General features: G+C 39.2%; 1 protein-coding gene across 6 annotated transcripts in view; it reads left to right on the forward strand.

Moving 5' to 3' along the window:
- The window catches only part of LOC126871100 (mucin-5AC-like), a 329637-nt gene that overhangs the window by 32325 nt on the left and 280304 nt on the right, over nt 1–17008 (forward strand). Inside the window, exon 2 of one of the 6 annotated variants that reach the window (XM_050629509.1) lies at nt 7219–7291. The exons of the other annotated variants lie outside the window; for them this stretch is intronic. The gene's annotated coding sequence lies outside the window, so the exon portion shown is untranslated. The remainder of the gene's footprint in view (nt 1–7218; nt 7292–17008) is intronic. 6 annotated transcript variants of the gene reach the window in all.

Genomic DNA, 17008 nt, shown 5'->3' on the forward strand with positions numbered 1-17008 from the left:
TGGAACGGATATTCATTGTTCGTGGCAGGTTCGTTAGTTTAAAAAGTGGGTTTTAATTGATTTATTAAGCCGCGTTTAAATTTAATTTTTTTTTAAAAATAGCGTTTCATATTCTTCGTGTCAATTTTTTTATCGGCGGAGATTGAAACGGAACGTGCATTGCTTTATACAAGGAATTAACCCTTATCTTAAGCAATAACTTTATATTATCAGACAATACATCTGTGGTATAAAATATTTAATCGAACGATTTCCAATGAATCGGTCAAAATCGTACTCGTGTATTTTTAACGTAGCCTGTGACTGTCAACCATGGAAGGCTATCGAACGATTATACACATAGACGATTGTATAGTTAGTTGCTACGTTCTCGCGACTCAGATATCGATCGTTTGGGCTCGCGTTACCCGCTAATTGTCGTATCAGACATCGATCACTCGAGTAATTCGTCGATTCCGATATCGTTGATGTATTTACGCAACGAGCAGGGTAGACCTTGATCGTCTTATCCGTGAAGCTCTTTAATTTTAATTACTTATCGATCGTGACTCCGTGCATCGTGCGCTCCACACGAACATCGATCCGTCGCTGACTCTTTCTTGCACTCGCTGCAGGCGTTCTCGACGTGGTGCACGCGTCAATGAATGCGAACCTGCTCGGTCACCGTCGCGAGTGTTTCGCTATTTACAAGCCAGTGGGTAATTAGTTTCAAGGTTACGTTAGTCATGCATACACAAACTCGATCAGGATCTCGGTGACTTATCGCGACGCGTCTGGAATCAGCTGAGCGATATATGTACTTACGCTACTCATGCAGATAACGACTGTACGAATATGGGTTAGAGACATTGATCTTTGTCGAATCTTTCCAATTTATCCCTCTAACTAAACGATCATTGCGCGATGTATTTCTCTTCTTCGTCATTTAACGTAAGCAAGGAATAAATGAATTATACATGAGTTTACGGCTGGGTTCGATTTCAATATTCATGAATAACAGTCAGTACAACAGTTTCGCTTCGTGGCATACGATTACTATTCTGTAAAGAGTTACGTTTCGTTTTCTGTATCTATAAACGACGATTAATAGTAAAGAAATTATGAATTTTATAGTTGTATATCTGTATACCCCGAGAACGTGCCTATATAGTCGTAAACTAAGTACTTTGATATCTGAAAAAATCGAGTCGTGTAAAAATAATGCTCGAACTTACAATAGTAGAATATACAACGTATAGTTTGAGTTCACTTCACTTGTATATATAGTGCAAACAGGAACTTAGCGTAAGTTTCTCATTAAGGTACTCGTGAAGCGATCGAACCTTTTTCGTCAAGATTACGATGATCTTCCGAGAATACACATTTATTTTTTATAGAATTCGAACCATTTCCTTCAAGTCTACCTTCTTTTTCTTTAAAGAACTCGCATGATATTCTAATCTTTTTGGCGAAATGACAATATTTTCAATCTTCGGTTATAATGGATATACTTCGAATAACATTTGGTACAACGAACAAACATATGCGTCTACTGTTATAAGTCACGCATCGCGTAAGCGTTTGCAAATTTATTTATTAGTTCTGAGTCACGTTTACTACCGAGCACTCGAGTTAACAGTGAAGCAACCTACTAAATCGAAGATAAAGATAGGGACGAGCGTTTAGACGCGATTCGAAGAGACCCTTACGCGTGACGTTAAATCGATACGAGTCCCCTTAGTCTTATCCTTACGACTTAGCCTGTGAACGTGAACCGAGATCGGATTTTCAGGTTTGCAAGAAAGTAATGCGGCGCCTTGACGCAGGCGCTGAATAAGGATTGTTTCGTCGCGTTTTATCGTCCGCGGGGTCGCGTAATTACACGATGGGCCGCGCCACCCACCTGCGTTCGTACTGTATACGCGCTCATTCACACCGGTCATTGTTGCGGGCTATACGAGCTATAAGAGCGTAGTTGCGATACGTGTAAAGAGTCTGCTTCGCGCTGGTTCGAGCTGAGAGCTGTGAATCTGCGTGGGCCGCGAAGGACGCAGCCAGAGCAACGACTTCATTTGTTATCGACCTCATAGGAAAGGTCTGCGAAGGTTCTCGGGGCTAGTGGCTTCACGGTTAGTCCACGTAAAGATATCGAGTCCTTTTTCGGTCTTGCGCGCGCGCGCGCCCCCCCCCTCTCTAATATTTCAAGGGAAACTGGTTGCCGCACCGAGAGAACGTAAACTCGAATTTTTCTCGCTGCTGATGCCTTGATAAAGAAGCATCTTTTAATTCCGTAGAAGAGAAATCCTTTATAGCTCTTGGTAGATTCGGTCTTTGGTGGAGTTGCAAGGCGTAACGAGGAATGTTATATCACGTTGTGTAATTAGTTCGTTAGCATTAAAAAAAAAAAAAAAAAAAGAAATTGTTACATGCGATCTATTTAGTCAACGATATTATTACTTTGTACTATTGGCCTTTGAAAATAGATCAAACAATTTATTCACCTTACTATCCATTCCAAAGTTTTCATTCTTTTATCAAAACAATCTGTACAATTCTCAAATTATTTGATGATTACTCCTGAAAGCAATTTTCCGAATATTGAAATAATTAATATCCCAATAATATCACCGATAATCATCCATATTACTAAGAGCTACTTCATAAATCTGTAAGTATGTTGTACGCATGTATGTGATCGAGGACAGATTTATGATTGAAATTTTCGTTTACGAAACGCAACGATTTTTGTTACAATCCAAGCGATGAATCGTTTTTTTTTTATCGTCAGATTTTTGTATGTTTTGGTGTTCAATTTACGGAGAAACAATCGCTGATAGTTATCGAAATATACGTATAGGCGGCGGAATAAAACCCGTACCATGGAAACGAATTTTAATTTCCCCATGGACTGTAACTTTATTCAATCGCGTTGTTTCGGCTATTTTCGTTTGTAACGCCAAAGCAAACGCAAGTATCGACGTTTTTCGATGCTCCATGTTTCCCCATGTAGAAGTTGTTATACAACGCGACTCGTATAATACCGGAGCTCGAAATATCTTCGTTATATTTCGACGTGGCGAGAGAGACGCGGCGGACGCGATCGATATTTCAATGAAATTAACTTTAACACGGATCGTTTTAATCTATGGGATTTAAATAATAAACAGAAAACATGTATATAAAAATATCGTTTTTAAATACGACCAAGTCGCGGTAAAAGCCAGTTTCTGATATTAATTTCCACCATTAACTTGTTCACCTAATTGCTTCCACGGAAACAAGCACAGTCGACATATTAATCCTCTCTCACGATTACTCTCACGATTATACAACGGTTCGAAACGATTATTCACGCGAATATATCTTCCTCGATCGGTATCTATTTTCGCGTAAACTGATTTAAAACAATTCCCTGGAATATCGGAGCTTGCTACGAATAATAGATTTATATTATCCGTTCATTACCGTAAGGACGAGAAAAGGACGGTCGGCGATCTGCGTGCGGTCAGAAACGAGCCGCGATACTTTGGTAACGCGTTCGTTCCCGGCGCGTTATCTCGAATATGTAATCTTATCCCCGATCTGTAAACACCGAGAGATAAGTACCGGTGGATAAGCGGTTACAGGTGGTTCTCCTCGTTTCCTCCGTCTCTTTCTATCTTTCTTTCCTCTTCCTCCCTTCATATTTCCTCTCATCCTGGCTTTTACGATCTCTCCTTCTCTCTTGCAAGCCTCTTCTCAAACTGCTTCCCGTCGCCTTCATCTGGCGCCACCATGGCGCACAGTACGCCGCTTGATCGAGGATTTGGATTTCGTTTGGGATAAAAATCAAAATTTGCGGGCCATGTCCGAACGTTCGCGGTCCACGTTCGCCACGTTCGAGTGTCTCGACGTTACGATCTTCTCGACTTCCAGCTAAATGAATATGTAGCAGGCACGCGCTTATATAGATATAGCTCCTCGGGACGAACGACTGCTCCGATTTAAAATGGATAACGGGGACCGTGTAAACGCATCGGATAGATCGAAGTGATTTCGAGTTGATGCTCTTTCGATCGCAAACGAGCACTTTTTTCAGTGCTTTTTAATTATCTGGTTTATCGACAGTTTAACACGTTGGCTTCTCAGCGAGTTTTGTGTGTCTCATTCGTAAATAAGTATCGTAAATACTTTATTGACATTATGGCAACTAGTGACGCGACACTAATGCCGAGTGTTAACTAATAGTACGCAATACATATATCTTTATGTAATTGTTACATTACTGCCTTTGTATTTTTCAAATATCGCAGATTATTGAACTTTTCGACAAGCATAACGAGAACGATATATGAAAATATAGTATTGAAACGTTGAAACAATAAATTTGTTTCATATCAACACCGTCATGTTTGATAACATAGTAATAGCATAGTGGGTTAAAGCTAAGCATCTCTAATATTTGCATACAATATTACTTTTATCATAAGCGATAACTGTCCGAGTTTTGATTTATTTTGTAAGTCAAGACCGTCATTCGTATATTTATTTGAACAGAAGCTCGCCTGTTAAGCTCGGAACAGATTTTGTTTGATCGCATAACGTCGGGTTCTCAAAACAAAAGCCGCGTGTCACACATATGTCATGCCGCTAGCGAACGTGTTAAGCGCTTTATCGTGCATTTAGTACTTTACGTTGCCACTGAAATATTAAAAGCTACTATAAATTTCACGAGCACTACTGTTTCTTTAATTTACTTTGTTAAGTTTTGAAAGAAATCCGGGAACATATGGTTATATGGTAAACGTGTTCAGAAATTGAGTAATGATGAAACAGCGTTTGCCGCAGGGTCGCCGCGTAACATGGTAAACAAGTATAATTGATTTACAACGGGCTGTTTGATACCGGAGAAGTTTTTCGATAAGATAATCGTCCCACTATCGTTAGTATTTTATGTTCATCTTCCCCATATTATTCTCCGTCGGTATATCTGTTTATTATTTATATAACGAATTTACTATATTTACTTTGATACTTCATTACGTGATAAAGCACAATCACACACCATCAGGCGTATTTAACGATAATTGAAATTATTAACTCTTCGAGGATTTGTTTAAATTTTAATTGTATATAAGTAAGACAGTCTCGTTAGGCGTTAGAACGAAAGTAATGCAACGCGTAATGTCAGAGTATGATTTATAAATATATTTAATATTAATTTATCTCGTCAAGGATTATATTAACCCAACTTTTTAATTTCGATCTTTTAGTTCCTCGGATCTTCAGATTTTCAGTATCCATTACGCGTTGTTTCGTTCCTTGATCTTTAACGAGTCGCTGTTCAACTTTCACGATATATTGGCGTATTCTAACGGAATTATTTCCTAACATACGGACGCAGGTCGGCAGACGCACGTGGGAAACATGGGTATTTCCGTTGGTGTAAACCGAACGCATCGCTATCCTAATCTTAGAATATCGTTCAGCGCGTGGCCTCGTCTTTGCGAAAAGCTCGTGAGCGCGAGCGCATATCGTTGACCGCGGCATTTCAAAAAGAGCAACATTTGAATTGGCGACGATCTCGAGGCGCGCGAAACTGCTTTACCGTTTCTCTTTCCCCCACGATGTCGTCTTTGTTAGTCTTTGTCATTACTGTTCGTCTTTGTCTATACCGCGCACGAGTGCGTGTGTCGAAACGAGCAACAGTATACGCTATCGTGCGTAATATAAAAAATAGATAAAATATCCCAAGTACAGTACTCGTTAGAACATTTACGAGATAGGTGAAACAAATCCTTACATACGTAGCATTTTTCTATTCGTGCTCTTAAAAATATTTTGCATGGATAGCCGCAGCCTATTAACACTTGATTCTTTCTTGACTAAAACAGTAAAAATGAATAGTATCAAATTTTGTTATCTAGACAGAAACTGATTATACAGGTATACTTCATTATTTTCGACATACTGGTTTTTAATCTAATTATCTGTACTTGTAGTTTAAACATATATTAATTTGATTTTGTTATTCATATTTATTCGTTTTAATTTGAATTTATTATTGATATTCGTTCGTTTTAATTTTACTTTACTTTTACTTATTTATTTGTTCAATTTCAACAATGATATTAAAACTGAATAGGTGATAATTTTGATCTATTATAAAATTCAAAATTTAAATTGAGATTAAATACTATTTTATATTAATTCATATCGATTGAATAGATTATAAATTATACAATTTAAATTTATAAATTAATATTTAAATTTGCCGATAATACAACGAAATTCTTTGGTTTATGTTAGTTCCTGTAGATTTTTGCACGATAGTGTACTTACCTAGTACGATCGCTCTCGAAACAACAGCTTAGACGCTCGCAGCCCGAGACAGCGTAGTAGTGTGGTGTAACGCGCTACTTTAGGGTCAACGCATTGCCAAGGTGGCGGCCATGTGGCACGTTCTGGCGCATGGCAAAGCGCTTGCGTGCACACTCGACCCGGCTTATCCTTGATTGGCCGCCTCTACGTGCATACATCGCATCAGCGCAGCGTGCTACAGTTCTGCACTCACCGCTATTATTAATCCCATTAAGGGGCCACGGGCTATCCCAAAATCGACGAATTCAACCGTTGCTTCCCTTTTTTCCATTTCTTCCTGCTTTATTTGTTGCTTTCGTTCGTTCTTTCATGTTGTTTCTTGCTTTTGTTTGCGGATTCGGTAACTCGAAACGGAATAGCGATCGCTCCGAGTGAACTGGTTCGTTTACGAGAGTGGTCGATTTGTAGAGCAACGCGTTCCGAGCTTTCTCTTTTCGCAGTTTTGTTAGCCGGTGTTGCTCGTGAATTGTTTAACCTGTTGCCTTGCTGTTCTTTCGAGAACGTATTTTGGGATTAACGCTACAACCGCTGATCCATACTTTCTAACTAAACGCTGTGTGCACGTGATTCTAATTCAAGTAGATCCGAATTGTGTGATCAGAGTAACAATTAACTTTGATTTCACCAAAAACTTGTACGTTTTCAGTATTTGCATTCTGTTTATGTACAATTAGTCCGAACCTCGTCGCTCTAACGTGTTTGGTATTTTTAATATTAAAAGAGTCGTTGATAGTCGATTAAAAGTTTGTTTTCTCTGTGAGAGTAACAGCGAATTCTACTGAGAAAATTAAGCTGTCAAAAATATATGAGAAAACGTTAGAGCTATCTTATCGAGGGGAAGCTATCCCATAGTTAGTTTCAATAGAGTTCATTTTTCAGGTTTCGTTGGAAAACGAACGAGAAGCAGATTGGAAACAATTTATATTTCTGCTTGCACTTTGGTCAGTCGACGGTAAGGATTAATTCAACCTCTGCTGACGCCACTTGGAATACTGCCGACTCGACAGTATTTTGTCCGTTGCAAAATAGTATTAACCAATTTCGCGTTTCCCCTTGAACGCTGCGAATTCATTTCGACCACCGTAATATCCCACGCGGTTAATAAATATCACCTTTCGTACAAAGATTGATATCTGTTACTTGCCAAAAAGATATTTCACAAATACCGCAAAGATATCAATATAAAGTAAAATATAAAGAGCGGTATCCAATAGGGAACAGGATTGAGAGCATCGAGGCCGTGATTTAAGTAGAACGAATCAACTGATGTGACACAATTTGCACATTTTCGTCATCGATCTCGAACATCCTCGTTATTCCTTCGGCGAAGGCTGGCTGAATGTAAATAATTGCATCGTGCGTAGGGTGACGGCCTTATTTGATTTACGACATTTTAATTGATGCACACGCTTCTTGTTTAATGGTTTGAATTTTTCTTAACATCTCTTTTTCTGTATGCCAAATTGATCGAAGTATCTCGTTTAGAAGGAGTGAGGGTGAAAATAGATCAGAATTTATATTATATTAGGGTCGTCTTTTATTATAGATGTTTCCGGTCATCGCGAAAATTTGTAAGTTCTTGGAATCATACTTTCATAACGCGCGTCTCACACGCATATATTCATATACACTGTCTGTAACTGTCTGCCTGCGGTTGGTTAACGGAAGGAATGTAGGTTTGGTTGGTTTACACTGTAATAAGATCACCTTCCGGGTCACAACCTTAAAATAGTCGGAATGATTGTATCTACAAATCGGTCATTTACATTTACAGATTAGAAGCGCAGCGAGCAAAATATATCTCGTAGGCAATTTTCCAATCACGCATAGTACTCGCAATCATCCTTATTATTCGATTTTCATTCACTCTCGCGCTCCACGAGATTCCAGAGTATACCAGAATGCATCTTCGCGAAGCATTAAACATGCCTACGTACTAATAGATAATTGCGATCTCTACCAACTATTTATATACTTATACCAAATCTGTTGTAGCTTTTATGCACACTTTTAGATTGGTTTGAAATCTTACCGATAGGTATACAGTCATCATAGCCGGTTTCCATTACAACGATAATGAAAACTCAAGATGCTTCGTACAACACGGATAATATATTCATAAAAGATGTATACATATGCTCGAACTCTTTCACGAGTCACTGTATACATGTCTCTACCTCTCGCACATCTATTTATGTACATATTCATTACGTTCTTCACTCCTTACACCGTCCCAAAGTAAGCCTTTTCCAAGTATCCCCTTGGATAGCGATAATATCGCTATAACGTGCATTGGTAACGCGTCTCTTAATCACGCGAGATCGCATCGTAAACGTAAACGCGTAGATGCTATAACATCCAGCTGATCGAGGCTCGCTTCACGTCGATCGTAAAATATAAGTTACGCGAAGGATGGCTCCATAAATTGATTAATTGGACAGGAGCTTTCAGCCATTCTCGATTCGATCGATTTATCGACGGCACGTCGATACAGTTCTCCGTTTCACCGTACCCTGAAACTTTATCGGCCTTAAAAATGAAATTCTCCGTCTCCCTTTCTTTCTCTTTTTCGTCCTTTCTCCGATCTAGTTCTGCTGGTAACTTCCGCGACGTTTAACCTGCGTATATCCTTGGCGGTGTTTATTAGCGGTCATATACACGTCCTTTGACAGAGAGAGATAGAGATAGAGAGGGGGGAGGGAGGGGAGAGAGAGAGAGAGAGAGAGAGAGAGAGAGGGAACGAACCGTTGATGCACGTGGCTGTCGTCAACGTGACTTTCTAAAATCGTTAAGGGATAAATGTGCGTGCCGAATCGGGCATTGTCCACGATACGGCTGTTCGCGTACAGTTACCTAAGGCTACCAGTGAAGGAAAGTCGAGAGAGCTCGATTTACTCTCTCGACTGCATTCTTAAACGTATTTCGTAGGAACGTATGGAAGCATTTCCAAACTCCGTGGATCCCCGCGTTGATTTATCGGCAGTGGTTAAGGGATAGAACCTGGTAACTGCTTGAGCGGTTTGAGTACTCACTCCTGATAAAAGTTGATCGTCTGGTTACTGATTTCGTTTATATAACGGGCGAGGAAACGTTACATTGTAAAATGTAAAACTATGCAATGTAGAAACGAATGTATTATACGATAAACATAGTCATATTATTATGTTATGTTTGATATTATGCTGATTAATGGTAATTAAATAATGTTATTGTGGTTAAACCGCGGATATTTATAAAAATGTGAATTGGCATAAATATTCATTGAGTAGTGATGATATAGAGGGAAGCCTCGCATCAGAAAGCTGCGAAAAATATTTAATACGCAGTAGCTCGCGGAAAGATCGAATTAAATTTGTTAAACAATATGGATAGAAAGATTATTTTTCCATATTTTATTTCCTTCGCTTTGACGCCCGTGATAAATTCCGATAACAAGAATATTCATTCTATACGACGAGAAATATCATTTGAGATAAATTGATCGATTTTATCCTAAACGTCTGTGACACGAATTCAATTCTTTTCACAATGTGTTGATTAAGTGGAGTTTTGGAGCGTTTATTTGTGTCGACGGAGCGACAAATTTTTAGTATTTTGTGAATTAAATGGACGATCTTCGCTCGTCAAGGCAAACAGGAACAATTACCGCGAACGTTATTTCCATTGAATTTCTTGTTTATTTTTCGTCGACTTTATAAAGTTTATACTGCGCTTTACGTTTATAATATTAAACACGACAAGAGGGGAAATTTTGAAAATGTTGATTGCCATCCCAACATTTCCAAACGAATTGGATAATTCTAAATCGAAACAATCTATATAGATCGTTCGTTTCTCGATCATCACGATTAAATTCATATGTTCTCCATTAGATAAATTACGCACGAATTACAATAGGATGTATAAGAAAGATCTTCTCAGCAAAGAAGATCCCTCATTCTGCAAATTGTGCAAAGTTGCGCTAACAATGATACACATTATCTTGCACTCCAGGAAGCATATTTCCTTAAGCACAAAAAATTAATAAAAGACACAAGACTGTTGCAAGAATTGCTGCAATATTTAAGTCACAAATTACGTAGCAAATTGTAAAATTTGTTTTCTCTTTACGTTGCTAATAACCTAAATAATACGGCGGTAAATACGAGCATAAATAACAAGATTTAGAAGAAATCGGTGATCTTTAAAACTTGTTAAGAATGATTCAAATTTGTGAAGAATTTGTTACGATAGATATAAGTCTTAGTCAAAGCGCATCCAAAAGTCATATCTGATCTATGAAAGTTCGACCTATTTGATCCCAAATTCATGAGTTCGCATGTGACTGTTCTCGGAACCGAGAAATCCAGTAGGGATGACTCTAGATTTGTTAGACTTTGCATCGGTGATCCTAAACCAACGAAATTTCGCTTAAAAGAATCATAGCGCTATACATCCGGATTTGCGTCCCGTTACGTGGGATTGCACTGACAATAGTGGCGTGTGAAAGCGGTCGCCACGAGTCGAATTGTTATCTGTAGCTTGTACCTGCTGTCGTAATGGAGTACCCACGGTGCACGTGGTTCAGACGCTGGCGTATAAAAGGCGGCCGATTTAAAGTGGTCATTTAATTTTATCTTAAGATCGCTGGCTCGTACAACGGATTTCCCTTTACGGAGTAAAGTCTTTGTTGAAATTGGAGGCGTATTGCTTACGATTGTCCCACTTTTTCGACATAGTCGTGAGCGAGGTATTCATAGCTATTATTTGAATAGAATACAAAGCATCGTATCGTTTCATGTAATCAAGAATACATTTTAATATAATGTACATTTCGTATCCAGAATAATCCCGTTTGTTACCTCTTGGTAACAAAGGAAAAAAGAAAAGAAATACTTGAACAAAAATACGAATGCTCGAGCATTTTTCGTCACGAATGACCCCGATATAAATAGCTAGCCTGTAAATCGTTGCGGTTCTCCCGCGATTGCATCCCACACCCATTATCATTATCATCATCTGCCGTCACTGTCATCAACCTGTTCGTATCGTAATAGCTCGTACCCAACATCGTTCCCATTACACTTTTTCTCCTCTTTATTCTTGCGAACGTAATCCCTCCGTTTGCTCTTTTCCCTGTGATCGTTTTGGCTTTCTTTGCGCGCGTCATTCCTCTTCCCTTTCAATTTCAATAGCTCGCTGCTTCTAGTCCTTCGATTCCATTTCCGCGTCTCCAATCAGCGATTTACCCAAGTGGAACGCGATATACCATCGCTTAATCATCTCTCGCTCTCTGTTTCCCTTTCTTCGTTGCTTCCTTTTTCTTTCCCGTCCCGTTCGTCGTTTCCTCCTGTTTCATCCACTTTCTCCACGAGGTATCGTTCCATTTCGGTCTGATTTTTCCTTCTTCTTCCCTCGTTCCCCTCCTACAGTTTTCTCTCGAACACCAAGGACTCGACTAACTGGATGTTGCCTCCTTAGCCTCAGCTTCTGGCGCGGAACTTCCATTTAATTAACCGGCAGCTCGTGCCGCGATACTTCACTATCGTCTCTCGTCGCTTATCCTCCTTCATCTTCAAGTCGACGAGAAGGTTTGGGTTGGGGCTCTTTCTCTCTCTCTCTCTCTCTCTCTCTCTCTCTTCCCCTCCCTCTCTTGCTGTCTTTCCCCCCTTCTTTTTATATCACCGATGTTCTTGGCGAACTCCGACGCTTATAGTTTGTTACTATGCGTGCACGTAAATCCGTTCTTGCGATACTTTATCCAACAGATACGCGCTGTTTACCGTGTATTCGCGAGATACGAGTTAGTCCTTCGAGAAATGTTGAGATTATTATTCAGTTATTTGAAACGCTACTGCATTTTTAGGTAATGCATAATCTACTCGCACTTTGGCTAGGGAAATTTGGTTGAAAGTAGCGTAGGATAATTTTTGTATCTTCGTAACGATTGAAATAATTGGTATCATATGATGATTTGTTCGATTTATTTAATTTGTATGCGGATAACAGAATAGAATCGTTATCTTATAAACAGCGGCATTGTTTCTTCCGATCGTCGCCGAAAGTACCAGCGTCGTTAATTCCAATCATACATACGTCAGAATGGTTTGAGATAACCTCGTTCTATCTCGTCACACTAGTAGCTATCTTCTAAGGTTAATAATAGCCGGCTCGTTTTCGAACTTAGACAATGCGACATCGATTTCCCAACTAATTCCGCGCGTCGATACTCTCTAAACGGTATTCCTGTATCATTATGCCAGAACTTTCGTTTCTCGTGAAACTAAGCGTTTAAAGTTTCTAAAAGTTCGATCCTTGGTATATAAATTCATCCTATTTATGTGTTTGTGTTATTCACCTGCTGCAGAGATAAATTTATTACGATCAGAGGGAGACAAATATACCTTATTTTTTCAAGTGAAATAATATAACGATAGGACCAAGAATTAGATTTCGGATTAAATTTTGATCAATAACTAAACGCGCATATTTGTAGCTATAGTCTATCGACATTAAATAATCAACTCGAGTCAGTTAATACATCCAATGAATAATTTTCATCGTGTTAAATGCGGTGAAAATTAATAAATCAAAATCATCCCTTGTTCAACCTGTATTTAGTCGATCGAATACATCGCGAGATACTCCATAGGCCGTTTCGTAAAGCGATTAAAAATCTTTCGTCGCCGAAACTCTCGGTTCGTACCTGAAGGGTGAGGCGAATATCGAATTCCGTTTGACCCATCAACGCCAGGAGCGAAGGGGTATTAACGACTGACCTCGGTCGAATGGAGAAATAACGAGGTAACCAGGACGCATCGGCATCAGTAACCCCATAACGGGATGTATCGCTCTTTTTCACCCTTTTCTTTCTCTTGTGTCCTGTAAACCTATCATCATTAACCTTCAGTATACTTTCTGTGTGCTTTTTTCTCTTCCATTTCTTTTCTATGCTCTTTGCGCCATATGCTTGACGCCTTTTACCGGATTATAATTTTATTTGACCTATAATTTTAATTTACCTCTTATCGTTCATCTTGTTGGACGAAATTATTTATTTAGGAACTACTTTATTTGGTAACAGTAAAATCCCATTATAGATGAAACAAAAAGATAAAAGAACATAAAACGCGTTGTGAAGCATTGATTGATTAAAGAAATTTTACATGCAAGTGTAGGCATGGAAACTACTACCGATATGTGTCGGAATAGGATATATCGATGTTCTTCAGGATCAATTAACCTTGGCTGCCATATGGATCGCGTATGATTCTTAAGTACTTATAGAAAGATTAGTTACGATAGATAATGTTGTACGAAGCTCGTATTATGTTTGGTAACCGGAACTGTCCGATTGTTTGATATTTCTGGAGGTAACAGTTAGCACCGCGATACAGTAGACATTAAAGTGTTTACGTAGGTACCATCTAGGAACAGGTTACGGTGTTGGTACGAGTAATTTGAAGCCGATCTAGCGTTATAGATCCTCGACCAACCGACTATAATAGTCTGTAAACGTTATAATCGAGGATGATTAGTAACAAACTGCTAAGTCTAATGCACACGATACTGTCTCACGCGTACGATCCACATTCATATTCAACTTAGCATCACGCTGAAGAACCAAACATTATCTTAATTCATTCGAGTGTTTTTCTATGTTGCTACTTTAGCAACGCCAATCTTTGGATATATTCTGCGCGATCCTAAATCAGAACGTTAAAGAGGGACAGCCATTGGTATAGTCACTTGTAGGACCGTTCCATAGAAACACGTATATCTCTTTACATCTTGCACTGCAAGAATGATACATCGTACACCGACGATGACGATAATACAGTAGACTGTCGTAAAACACATATGGGATATTTATAGGATTAATTTCTATCTGCATAGGCGATGTCATTTTGTAGAGGTTTGCGAATCTGGGAGCAAAACACACGAAATATGAATAAGATAGGAAAAAGGATTCGTCAACTGGTTCATTGATACCAGTATATTTCTAGCGTAAAACGAAATCCTCTATAACAACCCTGAAATGACGATTTTTGTACACGAGCCTTCTTCACCTTTTTGATGTTCTACAATCAAACCTATAATATGCTACATACTATGTGACATGCTCGTATCTTGGTAGAAATGACAGCGTCGTGAATGATACACGGTTGCTCAAAGAGTCCCCAGCTTACGAACGTTACGAGGAGTTCGTTGAGCCGTAAAATTTTCAAGATTCCTCTCGAAACGCGATTTCAACTGCCGATTCGCGGAACACGGTGAAATTCCAATGCATCGTGCTCGATAAAATGTATTCGAGTAGTTCGGGCCGTAGAAAAATTCCTGGGGTAACCGCGATGGTACACGTTCGTTCTCGAGAGAATCAGACTCTGAGAATAAAGAGGAACGTTCTTGCTGTAACCAGTCGCTGAAATAACGACGAGCAGTTGGTGCTCGTGCGTGTTAAGGTCCAAAAGTCGTCGGGCTGTTAACGGCTGCTCTTACGCAATTTCCTTCTTCCTCATTTTTCCATGGCGGCTGTTTTTCCTCGGCTGTTCGTGTCGGTTGGACAGACGAGCCCAGCGAGCGAGTACGCGGCTCTGGCTACGTTCAAACAGTGGATAAATATAGACCGACCACTGAGTACCTCATGGACGACGATGAACAGGCTCCCTGGTTGCGCGCATACCGTAATTATACGACAATTAGAAAGCAAGGACACACTTCGCACCGGCGTTGCCAACGACGCTAGTAGCGTCGACGACTCGTTGCTAGACGCATCAGAGAGATGCGTCGTTCTCTCCTATAGGTAGCCTTTCTCTTCCCTTTGCTGCCTGTCTGCGTTGCAGTATCCCCCCGTTTCGCGTCTACCTCTCGTACTCTGTGCGTGTCTCTTCGTTTCTCTTCTTCCGATTGTTTAACGAGCTTTCATGGAATTCAAGGAAAACCATTTACCAGCAAACAGTAGCGCTAATGCCATCAAAAGTAGCGGAGTGCGGCCTTTGCTACACGATAATGGTCGATGCTCGTAACTTTGATGACAACCTGGTTAATGCAGTCGACACGATGACTTTGTTAAAAGATCGCGACCGCGACCCACTAAAAGTGCTAAAGCGTTTATTATACGTGTATCGATTCTCGTAGCGTATGAAAGGCAGGTCCAATAAATTTTCGACGAATTTCCTGCCGGAGTATGGAGATATTATAATTGGGAGATGTTCATGGTTTAATTAGCGCGTTGTAATTACGTGATAGGAACGAGTGGACCTGCTCTGGATACATAGAAGCGTGGTGGTATTTAATAATCGAATTGTATTAATTGGCGGATTTACAAGGAAAACGACAAACTCTTAAAATATTGCATATCTTAATAATTATATCTTTTCAACTGCACAACTTCGCTTATCGATTGTTATTGTTTCCATTTGCAATGATGTCATATTTAAAATACGCCTGTTTAATCATAAACTGACATTAAAATAACTAAATCAACACGAGCGTACTTATCTTGCTTTTATCTTGTAATTTTCACTTGGAAAATTCGTCGCGTCAACGGAGGTTCATTTTGTCGTCGCCGAGACAACTTTCTCTTCAAAATTTATCGTCTGTTGCAATGAATAGCAAAGAATAAAACGAAGTGGTGGAAAATTGAAACAGATTTTCGGCATAATCGGGTGATTGGTCCCGTAGGAACGTGCGAAATATTTGGAAATATGTATTAGGTTGTCCGAAAAGTTTCTTTCGTTTTATAAGGAAATAACAGACGTACAATGTTTTTTGTTTTATATTAATTTATTGAATTATGTACGAACATAATAATAGAAATATAACGAAATAGATTATACCTAATTCAATAAAATAATATAAAATAGAAATTGTTGCTCATCTATTATCACCTTATGAAACGAAAGAAACTTTTCGGACAACCTAATATTAAGTATAGAAGTTGAATACGGCGTTGTTAATATTGTTCGTGGCGCTTCCAACGCAATACAGTCGTTTCTCGGTGGATCGTCGATTTATAGTTATTTTTACCGTTGCATCATGCAGCCGTGACGTTACGAATTTCGCGTAGCGTGCACAGGATCGTGATTCATCAAGGCCGACATTGCACGGATTAATTTGTACCCTCGAACACGGATTCGTGCGTCTCACGACGTGTTTTAACATTACATTCGTTCATCGAGGGTAATTAAGTGTCTGATTCGGAATTACTATTTAGCTACGTAAACTAGGAGAATGATACGCTTCGTCATAAACGTCGGGGACTTGAAACTACTCAAACTCTGTTTTTAGTCGACGTTCTGAACATGTAATGTCAAATTCCTTTATCTCAATTCTTGGATTTATCTCTTTAATTTGATTCTTCGTTAATATCAGCTTATTAGTATTAATTGGCGACATCAAATGAATTTAATTTTTCGTTTCGTACTCCAGTTAGTCGGTTAGCTTCGTTGCTGGAATAAATATCTAACGGATGGAATATGGAATATAGAATATGGAATATGGAATATGGAATATGGATTGCAACAAAGCGGTTAATTGTGTTTGTATCGATATTGTATAATATTGATGTACGGGTGATTACCGAAAACAGAATTACTGGATGGGAGCAGTGGGTTTCGTACGTTCGCGGTTAATTTATCGGTGAAAATCGATCGGTTGAAATTTTAATGCGCCGCCAGGAAAGGCGAAG

Source organism: Bombus huntii, chromosome 11, assembly GCF_024542735.1.
Source record: "Bombus huntii isolate Logan2020A chromosome 11, iyBomHunt1.1, whole genome shotgun sequence".
In the NCBI taxonomy this organism is placed as follows: Eukaryota; Metazoa; Arthropoda; class Insecta; order Hymenoptera; family Apidae; genus Bombus; species Bombus huntii.